Here is a 14,399-nt window from a genome sequence, read left to right on the forward strand (position 1 = left end):
TTTTCATCATGGTCTAGTAAAGTTGCTGGTGTTGGATAGTTTACAAAAAATTGGCAAAGATTGGGATTCATTTGTGTTTATGGCCGATTTCCCAAGCAAAACAGGCCTCACTCCATTACCTGTGAGAGAAAGAGAAGAAATGAGTGAAGAACCCACTTTGGCTGAACTTAGAAGAGAAGTGACAGACCATAAGAAGCCTAAAACTAAATCAAGGAAATCAGAGAAGTCTGTGGCAGCTAAAGAGACACCAGAAGCATCAGTGGAGAAAACTCCTAAGTCATCTAGAATATCTGAAAAGGAAACACCTCAGTCATCAAAGCAGAAGACTCAGAAAAGGAAGGATGAAGCTAAATCCAGTGAAGTTGAAAAGATTTCAAGGGTGAGAACTAGAGGTCAACTAAACAAGGAGAAAGGAAAGTCAGTCCCTGTGGAAGAAAGTCCTATTTCAAAAGGTAGTTTAAATGACTTACTTGAAGCCATTGAACTAGAGCAAGATCAGCCAATACAAATTGAACCACTAGAATTTGAGCAAGATCACTCGGTGCAGCCAATGCATATTGATCTCACTCAGTCCTCACCTAAAAGTTCTAAAAAATCAAGGGCTTCTAAAAGGTTGAAATTTGAAGAGCCAAGTAAAGAATATGCTTTTAAGCCACGCAGACCAGTTACAAGAAGGCAAATCAAAGAAGTGGAGAAAGCTCAGAAAGAGAAGGCACCTTTAGAAATGCCTAGGACAGAGATACTTGAAGTTTTCACCGGAATAGTTCAAGCAGCCAAAAGCAAGAACAAGGATAATAAGGTTATCATCAGTCAAAGTGGAAATGTTATTGCTATTAAGAAACAAGCTGGAGTAACAAAGGAAGAAATACCTCAGATTAAAAATGTTTCTAAGGAAAGGGCAGTAAGATATACAAATTATAAAAAGGCTGTAATGAAAGGCAGAACAAGTTTGATTAGTCAAACTGACTCAGTATCTGATGCATATGTGTGGACAGTGCCAGCTCTGAAGTAGGAAAAAATCATGAAACAAATGAATACAAGCTTAAGAGCAGAAAACAAGGTGTTAAAGGAAGAAGTTAGCAGCTTGAAAAGGAAGCTAGGCAAACTAGCTAATTGATCCAAGGGGAAATTTGCCTTTCAAATTTTGGTAAATTTTGGCTATCATCATTTTGAAACTTTTTGAAGTCCTTACACCTGTGTAAAATGGCTGAAGAAATCACAGAGTTAAGTCATTGTTGCTTTAAGGCTCATATGCTTAGTTTTGATTACCTACAGCAGTTTCGTAGCGCGCTACGAAACTGCTGTAGATGACTGTTTATGTGAAAAATTTGAGATTGAATGCTGAGGTCAGCAAATCTTAAAGGGATGACTCGAGGCTAGCATGGGGATTATAAAAAGTCATTCAGATGTTTAAAAAGGTGCCAGGTGTAAGTATTCAAGGAAAAGGTGAAATTTTGTCTTTTGTTAAAGTTTTCACTTTATGTCCGAATTTTTAGGGTTCTGGTAGGGTTGCCGAGGTGTTGAGTGGTACACTTGTTCAGTTTATGAGATGGCCAGATCATAAGATTTCTTCCATCATACGTGACTATTAGAGGATTAAATGGCTTGAAACATGATCTTAAATGCATGAACACTAATGGGAGACAGAGACCGTGAACATAGGGCACAGATTCTTATTTGTTGATGAATCATCCACATATCAGGCATCCGAAGCTGCTCATCCAGTGAATGTGCTTCCAGTTTGGTTTGGCTATTATTGAAGTGCTACAGGTGTCAAGTTTCAAGAACGCATTAATGTACACGAGGAGATAGACTTGAAGTTTCAATGGAATGGAATCCTCTGTTTTCGTAGCACAATACCTTTTGTAATTAATTAGTTTCTTTAAGATATAGATAAGGTAATTAATGATAGAATTCCGAGCTCCCTTCATGCTTGTTGAGGAGTCTCAGGTAGTAATATTTTGGTTTGCTATATATAGAAATGACTCTGATGTAAAAAAGGTTGGACATTTTATACAAAAACAGAGTTATTTGGGCCATTGTAAGACTTGTTGCAGTAATAGTAAAACAGTGTTGATTTCTTCTCAAGATTCTCGATGGATTATTGTGTTCAAATATAATGGTGGTGTTTTATATTATTTGTTCTTTTGCAGCCTTGTTATAACACAATCACTCAGAATTCATACTTTATGCTCTGACTTCCTGTGTGTTTGGCAAGCTGTGGTTTTTATGGAGTATGTTTGAACATTTAATGCAAAGAGCCTTGACTTCCATGAAATGACTATGTTTTTCTTGTTTACTTAGTGTATAAGACTCCATAGCCCAATGAGAACCAGTTTGATATGTTTCCAACCAGCTTTCGCTTTCATGAATGAATAAAGAGTTAGCCATCTGTTGTAGTGAAGGATTTTTATCAAGAGTTTGTGAGAGAGCCCTCTCTGATCAAAGAGGCTAATCTTTGATCTAAAGTTAGGTTGAAAGAGTTACATGAAATCTTGCTTGGTTGCAGCCCTCAGTAGTGATTTTGTGATAACATGTTGTATGATTGGGTCTTCCTGGAGGGCGTTGAGTATAAGGATGGACTGATCTAATAGTCCCAAGCAATCTCGGACAACGCACTTTATTATTTCCAGTCTTGTTTGAATTTCACCATGGTGCTGCTCTCAGATTTCTAGTGGTGTGGCTGGCTGTGCCTTCAGTCTTAGCTATGCAATTTGTAGATTTAATTCCCATTGAGCCTTCGCAGCCTCCTCTTGGTCCATACGGAATCCTATGGCCATGCAATGAATCTTGTTAGTGGTTGGGAGTTCAGCTGGGATAGCTAACTCCAGTACCTTGGTACACATGGCCATCATGACCTGTTCCATGTCTTGGGTGTGTGAGATCAAATCATCTCACTGGAGATTGATCTATTCTAGATTTTCCTTGTGCTCCTTCAATGTTTGGAGGGCGCGACCTTCCTGGGCACGAAGCTCAGTGGTTACCCCATCTTGTAGTTGGTATAAGGCTTCTCTAGGAAGAGCGACAAGATTCAATCCCCAACTTCTCACATCAACCTCCACTTTGGCGAAGACAACGCCTACTGGCAATGCTAAGGTGTTCATTATATTGGTACACACCATCTTGTCAATTGCAGCTATGCCGTTGGTTAATTGTAGGCTTTCCCCACACGGTTCATTCTTGTAACACCTGCAACTGTGTTCGGATCTCCCCCAACACAGTTGTCTGCTCAGTGATTAGTTACATCAATGCATCGGTAGGGACATTACTCGACGGTTTGCTACCATCAAGAAACTCCTTCTCCAAAGCTTTGGCTAGTTTTGATTTTTTTCATGTGTGCGGTGATTTTTTGCTGCGCAGTTGCTTGACAGGGGTTAATTCAGTAAGATGGTCCGTGCATTCCTGTATCTCCTTTTCCTATTGCATGTCGTGTTCTGAGGCCAATTCCTAATCTGTTGTGGTTCCTTCGGCTAGCACTTGCTTCTGTGCTTCCTTCTACGAAGTTACCTATTGTCCCTAATGGACCTTTTCTACCAAGTTAGTGAGTCGCTACTAAAGGTCCTTTTTACACTGTTGCGCTACCATTCTTTCTAGTACAGCCTTGGCTGGGGTGCGCCATTCTAGGGGCCATGTTGCTAACACCTCATAAATAACATCATCTACTATAATGAAGGAAAGTGTGACCCATGCTCATTTGGGATCCTTCCATGCCTGAATATACACGTTATGCATGTCTGCTTTAAACTCGGCCATGCTTTGCAAAGTGTGGTAGATTGTTGGATACTCCGTGGCCTACAAGTGATCCGTGTCTAGATAGTACCCTCCATGAAGGTCCAAAAAACCCTAATGTCAAAAGCTCTCATTGCATCCTTTATAGCCCAGAGCGAAGGATACCACACTGCTTCCAATAGGCTATCTTCAATGCTGGGAAACTGGCTACCCTACGAAAGTTCTCCTGCAACTAGAAGGATTGATAGTAGCAACAATGCATAATAAAATGTCTTACCTTTTTCATGTGCTTCCTGATAGTTTGTCAAAAATTCATTGCATAAGAACTGTGCCCAGTTGAAATGAACCCCTGCCATGCGCTGTTCTGCAAGCACAATGACAGGAGTTGGCACCTCATCTGCATGATATTTCCTCATTAGTTTACCAGCTAGTAATGGGGTTGAAATTCGCACCCCTCAGTCTTTGATGCTTGCTATTGTATACCCCTGCTTCCGCTTCTCCCACTTATATTTAGCCTTCATTGTTTCGGCACGACTTGCATCGCTACTTGTTCCAGTTATGTTTGTGGGGTCATTCCCTTTTACCGGCAAGTGGGTAATCTGGTGTACTAAATCAGCTATGATCGGAATCGGCTCCTCCAACCAGAGATACCCATCATGTACCAAACATAGTAATTGCCCAATAACAAAGATGGTGAGGGCCATGCAGTGATAGTGAGGTATCCACCTTAGACTAAGTAAACCCATCTTCTCAACACCTAGTAGCCACTTCCACGGTAGTAACTTGTCTTCGACCAATTCAAGGAACATGTTGCTATCCAAGGTCCCAGTCTTCAAACTTGATACTTGGGACTCAGCCCAGTGGTAGCCCATCGATCCTTATCTCATTTGGAAGAAGCAGGGTCTGGAGCGTATTCTTTGCAACGTCCACATCCTTTGGTAGCTTGACCGTGCTGGTCCATGGGGGGATATATGGGGGTCGTGATGGGATTTGGAAAGCATCCTCTTCTTCCTCATCATGTGTGTCAATCTAATCGATCAAATCTTGAAAATCTTCGTCATCCTCCTCAGGTTCAGTGGTGATTGCTTTACCCTTTTCAGCTCTTGATAGCTTATTGAACCTAGGCGATACCTTGACTGGCCCCATCAGCTGCTTTTTTTTCTAGGACCATGGTGTGCATGGGGATTTTGAGAGTTTGGGGACTATGGCGGCTTCATCTAGCACTTCTTGGGTTGAGTATAGTTCTTCCGCCATGCTCGGGTTCTCGCCATGGTACTCGTGGAAACCTTAGTAGCCAAGTTTTTGCTGGCTGTGAATGGTTCTAATCTCAAATATCTTGGTGTCGTCTAGAGGTTCTAAGATGAACATGTAAATTTTGAATGAATCCCTTCCCTCCACTTCTAGCTTATTAACATCATTTGGGTGGCAAATATTTTCGTATCTAGCTCGGAACTATCATATTAATGGCCCACCGCCCGCTCCTCCCTGATGTAACTTGACTTTCTTGTCATGAATAGTGGTGTTAATGGTCACTTCTCGACCTTTCCATGTTATAGTGTTGTCACCCAGGTGTAGCCCCGATGTTGTGGACCGAATGACTCTATAAAGAAACTTTTTGTCGCGTTGACCACCTGCAGACTCGTTTATAGTTCTGTGCCTTCTTTCAAATACTTGGAGAACTGGGTTGTGCTTCCTATAGCTAGTTAGGTGGTCACACCCCTAGTGCGATTTTAGAACTTTCATGCTAGCCCAGGCTGTGAGCACCTTCCAAGTGTCTTTGTAGCTGTTATCTCTTCGTGTGCCACTGTGTGGGGTGTAACCTTCTGTAGGTGTGGGCGTAGCCATGATAGCAAGGTCATGGAGCATTCGCATTCTATAGGATACCCAACCTAACCCGATTTCCTTATGTGCAGACTCACACGACGTTCGTGGGCATCACTACCTTTCATTTTGCTGCTTCCTTCACCAGCTAGTGCACTTTTCTTCCTAAGCTATGCCCATAGTTTCTTGATTTCACGAGGCCTACTGCTACCCTACTTCCTCTGGGCTCCTCTCCATTTACTTATCGATACCATCATCTATGCTTCCCTTCTAGTATAGGCCCATTGAACCCATGGTATACACAATTTTCCGGTGGGTCGTTTTCTTGAGCGAACGCTGAGCGAGCTTCCCCCTATTCCCCTGCTGACTTTGTCATGGGCCACTGGTGAACGGGATTGCCCCCTAACCCTTGCGCGTATCTGCTTCTCATCTCCATGCCACTTTCACTGAATCTTTGGAAATTTTCTCCATTTGTAGACAATCATCACGCATGGTGTTTCCATGGGGTCATGCTGCGGCCTTTGTCTCAGAATCGTCGGTTCGCACTGGTCACCTAGTGCCTCCGCCCACATGGCATCCTCATCCATTGGCATGTCCCTTGCTTCCACTGTTGCATGGAGTAGTGATCTAACCATCATATTACAATTTAGTGTCGCTACCTCATGCAATCGGTTCTTCCATTGCTCAATCTATTCATCTGAGTCCAATGTACAAGAACTATCACGGTCCCATGAGATTCGTCCATCGGTGGTCAGATTCACTCGGTCCTGATCCTGCGCGGTGATATGATAAATACATTCCAATTCATCGTCATTGTCATCATTGCGCACTGGCTCATTATAATGTGCTCCTTCGGTTGGGTCTAGCGGAACCACTACGCAGAGATATTTTTTCTCGAATATCATTTTTCATTTCTTTATATTGATGACTCCATTCATATCCGTTCCCCAGTTTATCCCTTATAATGCAGGATATGGGTTATTGTCATCCACAATCTGTATGACCTCAAAATTGGTAGTGCGCTTACACAGTCAATGTCTAATATAACTCCCTGCAGTCTTCCCATAGGCAAGATATTCTAATGGTTCGCCATCCACAGCTGGATAGGGGAACATTGTAGTGCGGGCCAACCCATGCACTCCCAAGTTTGTTTAGGTACGACATTTGCATCTGACCCAAGTCCAAAACAACCTAGTCCATCTCATAGTCCCCAATCTGGGCAGTCAACTGCATTTCCCTCCCTGTTCGTAACACATGCTTGCCCAACTTCCGTGCCATTTGAGGTTCATTCAATCGTGCGCACCTAGTTATCAACTCTTGCAATCCATTCATCACTTTGGTATCCTGAAGTAGCTTCATGCATGTCTCTAAGAAGGTATTTAGCATAGAAGTATCCCTCTCCAACTCTATTTGATCCATGCTACCTGAAGTGGAGGCTTCCACGAAGTTCTTCTTGGCCTGCATAAATGTCTTCTTTGCATGCCCCAAATCAAATTCTAGTTGTTTCACGGGAGCCTTGCGAACCCATGCATCCTCCTTGGGTTGCTTCCCTTTATCTTCTCCCATAGTTGCGCCACTTCTAAGCATCATATTCACGTTACGGTCTTCCATGTGTGGTTCAGCTTTCATCATTTGGACATTTTGAGTCAGTGTAGCCGGAAGCACCCCTTTTTCCCACATCTGAGCAATTAACATGGAAAAATTTATTACTTCGTGGTCAAATTGGTAATAGTACGAGCAAAAAGTTCTCGTCTGGTTCGTGTAATCACTCACATAGTGCCCTGATCCTCCACAATTATAGCATATTAATTGTCCTCGTCCACGTCCAAGTCCCATTCCTCCTCGACCCCATCTGCGTCCTTAGAATCCACCCTGCGCTATTGCTGTGGCAGGATCTTGCCCACGCACCTCCATCTGCATCCTATAAGCAAGTGTTCAATCCATCAACATCTCGTAACTTCAGCAGTTTCTTTCATCGTGGTCCACCGTCCTACAAAAGTTGCAAAATAACCACTAGGGGGGTGGCTGTCTCAGATTCTATAATAGATGACAGTTGTCAGTGGCATGCTTTCCTCCCTCCTGACATATCACGCACCAAAGTGCACATGTTGTGTTTGGCCCCACTTGTACCTCTGGTCGCAATGGTATTAGTCCCCCTGCCACCATATAGTTCATAAAGACCGGATAATGTTTCTTGTTGTGACCCTAGCCCTTACATTTGATACACCATACTTCTTCATGCCCTTCTAACCGAGGCGCTTGTCCTTGTTTCAAAACTCGCATCTATAAGCATAGGTTTTGTAATTGCGCATGGGTTTACTAAAATCCCAACCTCGAATCCTATATTGGGGTTTTGTGCAATCTCATCGCGGTCTCTAATGCTTTGGCTTGGGTTGAGATCTTCAGCTGTGATAGCTTCATGCTTAGATGTGGTGTCAAGTACGCCACAAACCATGCGCAGTGCTGTGCATCTTTCAATTTCATGTTAGCCTTGTGGATTGTTCTCTTTAATCTCTGATCCAGATCCCACAGAATTTTAGCCGGTAACATCGCTATCTCTTTGAACCTAGTGACAAACTGTGTCTCTGATTTTGACTGACCAAATTATTTGTTCAAGGCATCCTAGATTGACATTATTCCCGCATTCGAATGATCGCTTGAGTACTTTATATACCATGTCAACGTGCGGTCTTGCAGTGTGCTAACTAAGGTATCCTTTTTTATGTTATAATTTTTGATGCCTTGGGCTTCCCATATAACCCTTACCAACAAACCAGAACTGACATGGTTCAACATTTCCTGTAGCCTTAAATACTGTCAACTTGACTGCGCTCGCCATCCCAACCTTTGGTGGTGGCGGAGGTGGAGGTGGAGTGGGTGAAGATGGATTTGACGTTAGTGAAGTAGATGATGGCATAGACGAAGGTGGTATCAATGGAAGGCACTGCTTAATCAACCAAACCGCGCTTCTTGGAGAGAACATCATGAGCTACTCCTTGCTTTCCCATGAAATAGAAATTAGCGGATTGTTCTATAATCCTTCAGTTCCTTGGTAGCCTCTTCCACTCCGTGTTATGCCAGACATCAATAAATGCACATAATCTATTTTTCACACAATAACATCTTAATCCAAGTGTTCAACGATTTAATATACTTAACCCAGGGTCCTTGGAGAAAGCGCCTTTCTGCGTCACTATAACTCATAGTTGTGTCTATCGAAAACTTAATAATAAACCCTCCTATTACCTGATCCAACCAGCGATCTACTGTGCGTGTGATTTTATGTTTGAATACTTCTAGCCTATGCACCAATTCTGGAGTCCGCACAATAGGTTGACCTAGTCTGCACCTTCCCAAACTGTCGGCTAACCTCGCGATCCACTCGTACAATTCTATTGGGAATGTCACGAAGAAGATTTTGTGGACATTTGTGTATATGTAATGATCCAACCACCCTTCCTCCAATATCCATAGGTTTCTATTTTCCTGAACCACGAACTCTTGAAGCTTCTAATCTAGCCAATCTCCAAGCTCTTTCTTTGTAGGATTCCAGTGTTCTGACATCAGACATCCCTTAGGCAGATCCCAGTCCTAGTAACAGAACCATTTGTTGGCTTATATGGGCCTGACCCAGGTTCAGAAGAGTTATTTAGCCAAACAAATCCCGTAGCTACCAGCCCTTTCGACAAGAGCATGTGAAGTGTGGACTGAGGTCTCACCCGAGGTACCAGGGAAGGGTGCTGGAACCATCTTTCTGTACCCTTGGGATGTCTTGATGTGGTTTGGAAAGTTCGCACACTATTCTGTGGCTTCGCACCACTCTGCTCTGCATAGATTCAGACCCAAGAAAATCCTTAATTCTTATTTATAGATTAGATCTACTTTTTATGGCCTTTAAGCAAACATTTAACAATAATAACCATTTCATGCACCTAGAAAGATATAGATTTGCATAAACTCATAACATAAGCATACGTGCATAGATTAGATAGTTATATCAACCATAAATTAGCTAGATTGACAATAATTCATATTTAACGCAGAATTTCAGAATCAACTTATCTTTATTCAATTCTTCCACGATTACATCTAGATCTGCCCTGTGCTCTCAACTGCAGGGGTCTGTGCACACAGCTACGAACTCTACTAGGCCTCTATGTGCACAACTGCATACCCTATACCTATCTACCAACACCCTTGACTCGGACTTGTAGATGCTTCAAGACTTTGTTCCTCAGAAGCCCATTACATTCTAGATCCAAAAGTACATACAAAAATCTACCTTCTACCTATAGAGCCTTGCTCTATTTATACATTCCCATGGTCCACGGAGCATGGGCAAGCCAAATGACTTCCTATTATTTTACATTATTTTTGGGTGGACAACCCTTTGACTTGACTCATTTACCATTCACACTCCACACACTTCATGAAGTCCTTACCATACCTTTCCCAAAATTATAGCTTTGATCCCCAAAACTATTACGCGGGCCCTCTGCTACCTAACATAGAGTGAACATAAAATAAATTCAAATGTAAAGCATAACACAGAGATACACAGATAATTCTCTAAAATAGCCTTTATTATTCTCAGATATTCTATTACAGACTCTTTCTACCTTGTGCACATAGTTGTAGGGGCCTGCGCACTCAATTGCGGAATTACCAAGGTCTCCATGCACATAGCTTGCAGGAGCCTTCCCCTTAACCTAAGTACATAAAACAAACTTCTTACTTAGATCAATTAACCATCCATAGACTTATATATCTTTCATGACTCTCTATGACTTCTTTTTATATCATCTTTTATTACAATACCATTGTTTGTGAACCATGGGCGGGTCAAAAAACAACTTAACTCCTAAATAAACTAAGGGGATTTTACTTTCCTAAAGCCCCTTTGACTCTTATCAACCTTCGTGCTTCACTCCTCAAAATGTGGAGACTTTACAATAATAATAAAAATTTTACAAAATTGACCCCAGGGGACCCTATCCCAACGGGAGTTGTCTATAATGCGACTTTTTGGAGATTCCAGTGACGGAATCCGGCAGAAGAAATTGAGGTTGAATCTTGATTTGTTGCAGTTAAAATGGTTTTTTAACTGCATATTTGGATTCAGCACCCTGAAAAACCCCTAGGACGCTTTCATTGTGCAGAAACTAGCTATCAAACTTGCGATTCCAATAAATTCTTGTCGGATTTCAACCGGAAAAACCCTCCGGAAAGGCTTTCAAAAAGTCACGTTATAGACAAATACATCCCAACGGCCCCCCAAAACAAAGTCGTGACTTGTCCCGAGTCACTCTACTGGTGTTGCCTCAATATTTCTTGCATATTTTGAACTCTGTCATCAACGTGTGAAGATCTATTGTTCCCTACGCAGTGGACGAATGAACTTCCTCAACCAATTTTTCTGTAGTTGGACCTTCGACTGTAAGGCCCATGATTCTCTGTCTCTTTTGCATAGCCTTCAACTTGATCTACACCATCTGTGTCAAATGGTTGGCCTCATCTTCCCAGGGCTACATCTTTGAGGTTATGATTGATTTCTTTTGACACAGCTCATTGATCTTAGTCTGGATGAACTTCCATTCCTATAATTTAGTGAACCTTTGCATTGGTAATAAGGTCCACATTGTCACTCTGATCTCATCGAATTTCCTTTGTTTCTGTCATATTTTTGCTTTGAGTTTCTGCAAAGTTGGATCATCTTGTAGTGAGGTCCACAATTCGATGGTTTGTTCAAACAATTGAGTGCAATCCTTGACTGCATCTTCTAATGTATCCATATCTTATTTGATAGCAACCTCATGCTGCTCTTTGTTGGCTTGAGGGGGCTTCAACCCTAGTTTAGAGTTAGTTGCGCTAACCAACAAAACCCTACACTATCGGCCCTTTCGGCAACAACCCACGTAGCATAGGTTGCAATCTCACCCGAGGTAGCATGGGGGGATACTAGAACCAGGTTTCTGCATCCAAAAGACTATACGATGTGTTTATGTTACTTCTAGGGATTTATTCTGACCTTCGCGAACCCTAACCCTTAAAACCAGTAAATTATAATAAATAATTGGTAACTTATTCGAACTCTACTTCGATTTTTCTAAGAATTCATAAGATCATGCAATTAACTAAATCTACCACTTCCATGCATCTATTAAGTACTTTTCATTATAAATGCAGTAAACAAAGAGAACATAAAGTAAACTAATAAGTAAAATTTAACACACAGATACACAAATAATGCTCCAAAATAGCCTTTATTATGCACAAATCTTCTATTATAGACTCTTTTACCCTAACAAAATAGATTCAGGGGCGCGCGCACTCAGTTGCAGACTTAGCAAGTTCTTCGTGCACACAGTTACAGGAGCCTTCCCCTTCGCCTAACTACAGGAAGCCCGAATTTTTACTTATATAAATTATCCATCCATATACTTAGACTTAGATTAATTACCCATCCATAGACTCTCTATGACTCCTTTTTATATCATCTTCTATTATAATACCATGGTCAACGAACCATGGGCAGGTCACAAAAGAACTTAACTCCTAAATAAACTAAGGGGCTTTGACCTTCCTAAAGCCCCGTTGAATCCTATCAACATTTGCGCTCTACTCCTCAAAATGTGGAGACTTTACAATAATAGAAAAACTTTTACAAAATTGACCCTAGGAGACGTTGTCCCAACAAGGAGGCTACGAGAAACACTTCCATATTCGTAGTTGTGAGTAGTATAAAGCCTCCTTGTTTCCATAATTTTACTCTCGAATTTTCTTGCCACCCTGATTGCATTTTCCAATTAATTATGTTCCAAATGGTGAACCTCATGTTGGATGTTATCCTTTAAAGTCCCTATGAAAAAATCAAATGTTCCTTTAGAGTATCAATTACCTTGATATTCAATCTTTGGAAGTCCTCAATGTTCTCTGCCATTCAACCCTTTTGTTTGAGATTTATCAATTAGCTAAAGAATATATTTCTATTTGTATCCTCATAATGTGCTATCAATTCCTCCCTAAAAATTGTCCAATTGAAAATTGATTTAAGACAAAAAATCCATCAATACCACATAAATTTATTGGGTTCTAAATATAAAGATGTAATGTGTACCTTTTGTGTGTGTGGTACATTATGTAGATTAAAGAATTACTCCATATGTAGTATCCATGTTACTAGATCCTTTCCATAAAACTTCCTCATATAAATTTTTAGAATATGGTTGATATTCAACCCTGATTTAGTCTTTGAAATCATGAATCACATTCCTTTTGTTCTCATCATGAGTTTCAAAAACTACCTTGTCACCACTAGGAAGCCTTACTTGTAGCAACTTTGTCAAACCTTCCTTCAAACATTCCATGTTTTATTTTAAACCTTCCATGTCCCCTTTTAAACTGTCCACACCCCCTTTTAAACCATCCATGTCCCCTTTTATTTTTCCTTTTAAACCATCCATATTAACATTCATCACTGCCAATTCATTTTTCTTTTCTCCTTGTGAGAGGGAAAGTTGTTTCTACAATTTTAATATGTCATGTTGCATTTCTCCTTCTTCACACATCATAGTAGATCTTTTTGAGGGCTTAATGGGTGTAGAATTTTTTTTATTTTGTAGGAATTTTGGAACCAATTAATGGTATATATTCTTCACTCTGCCCTTTGAATCACTTCAAACTATTTTTTCAAATAAAAATTATGCAAATTTAAAAATACACACCTTTTAGAACTTGATTTGAGATTGTTGATAAAGTTGATCTTTCAACTATTGTATATTTATGATTTTGGCTCTCCAAATTCTAAAATTTCATTCTTTAGTATCCATCTATGCATTCTTTCCAACTCCACCAGTGATACCAAGATTGGAATCTTCAAGATAAGTCTATGCCAATTTTCCAAATATGACCTAATTATAGACTACCTCAGTAGAGAAAAATTGTATTCGATGCCACGTGTCACTGATTTAAAATTATGCCTTGAAAATGATATACGAGAAACTAAATGTTGTGAAATTTCATTTAATTTTTAGGAAATTTGAATCTAATGCAAAAAATGATAGTTATGATTACTTTACTCAAAACACCTATTTGAGACACAAATCTGGAGCATGCAAAACCCTAACTTCCTTGGAAAATATCTCCAAAAATATAGTGAAAAAATTTCTACAATTTTGTAGGAATTTCATCAATATTTCATCTCCATGTGCTATAATTTTGAGCTTTTGATTCCTCACACAAAAAAAATTAATAGCAAAAATTCCAATCTTACTTATTTGAAGAAGTGAAACCCTAGGATCCAAATCTTTGATAACAAATGTTATGTAACCATGTCACAACACAGAAGAAAATATATATCAATGAATCGAAAATAGGCCTCTTCTATGGGGTAACCTCCTTTTACATCGCATAAATGAACAATTCATAGACATAGAGATGACAAGACCTACTTGGTATATATAGAAGTCTAAAGGGTAACAATATATACATCACAATAATAATGTAATGGAACAAAAATAACAATAGTGATATTATATGGGGCACAACAATAATAATATACATGCTACACTAGTATTATAAATACCTAAAACCCCCTTCTTTGCAATAAAGTAAGTGGATGACAAATTTGAGACAATCCTTTAATAAATCTCCAGTAGTAGCTAGGATGTTGCATGAATGATCTAAATTTTGTAACACTTCTTGGTGTGGAACAATTTACAATGGCCTTTAGTTTGTAAATATCCACATTAACTCCATGCTCTAAAATAATGTCCCGAATAATGGATTTATTTTTTGTATAAATAACACTTGCTAAATTTAGAATTTAAGTTGTTCTTTCTTAGCTCCTG

This window comes from Pinus tabuliformis, chromosome 8 (assembly GCF_031772625.1).
Source record: "Pinus tabuliformis cultivar Carrire ecotype Pingquan chromosome 8, CPIR1, whole genome shotgun sequence".
Classification (NCBI taxonomy): domain Eukaryota; kingdom Viridiplantae; phylum Streptophyta; class Pinopsida; order Pinales; family Pinaceae; genus Pinus; species Pinus tabuliformis.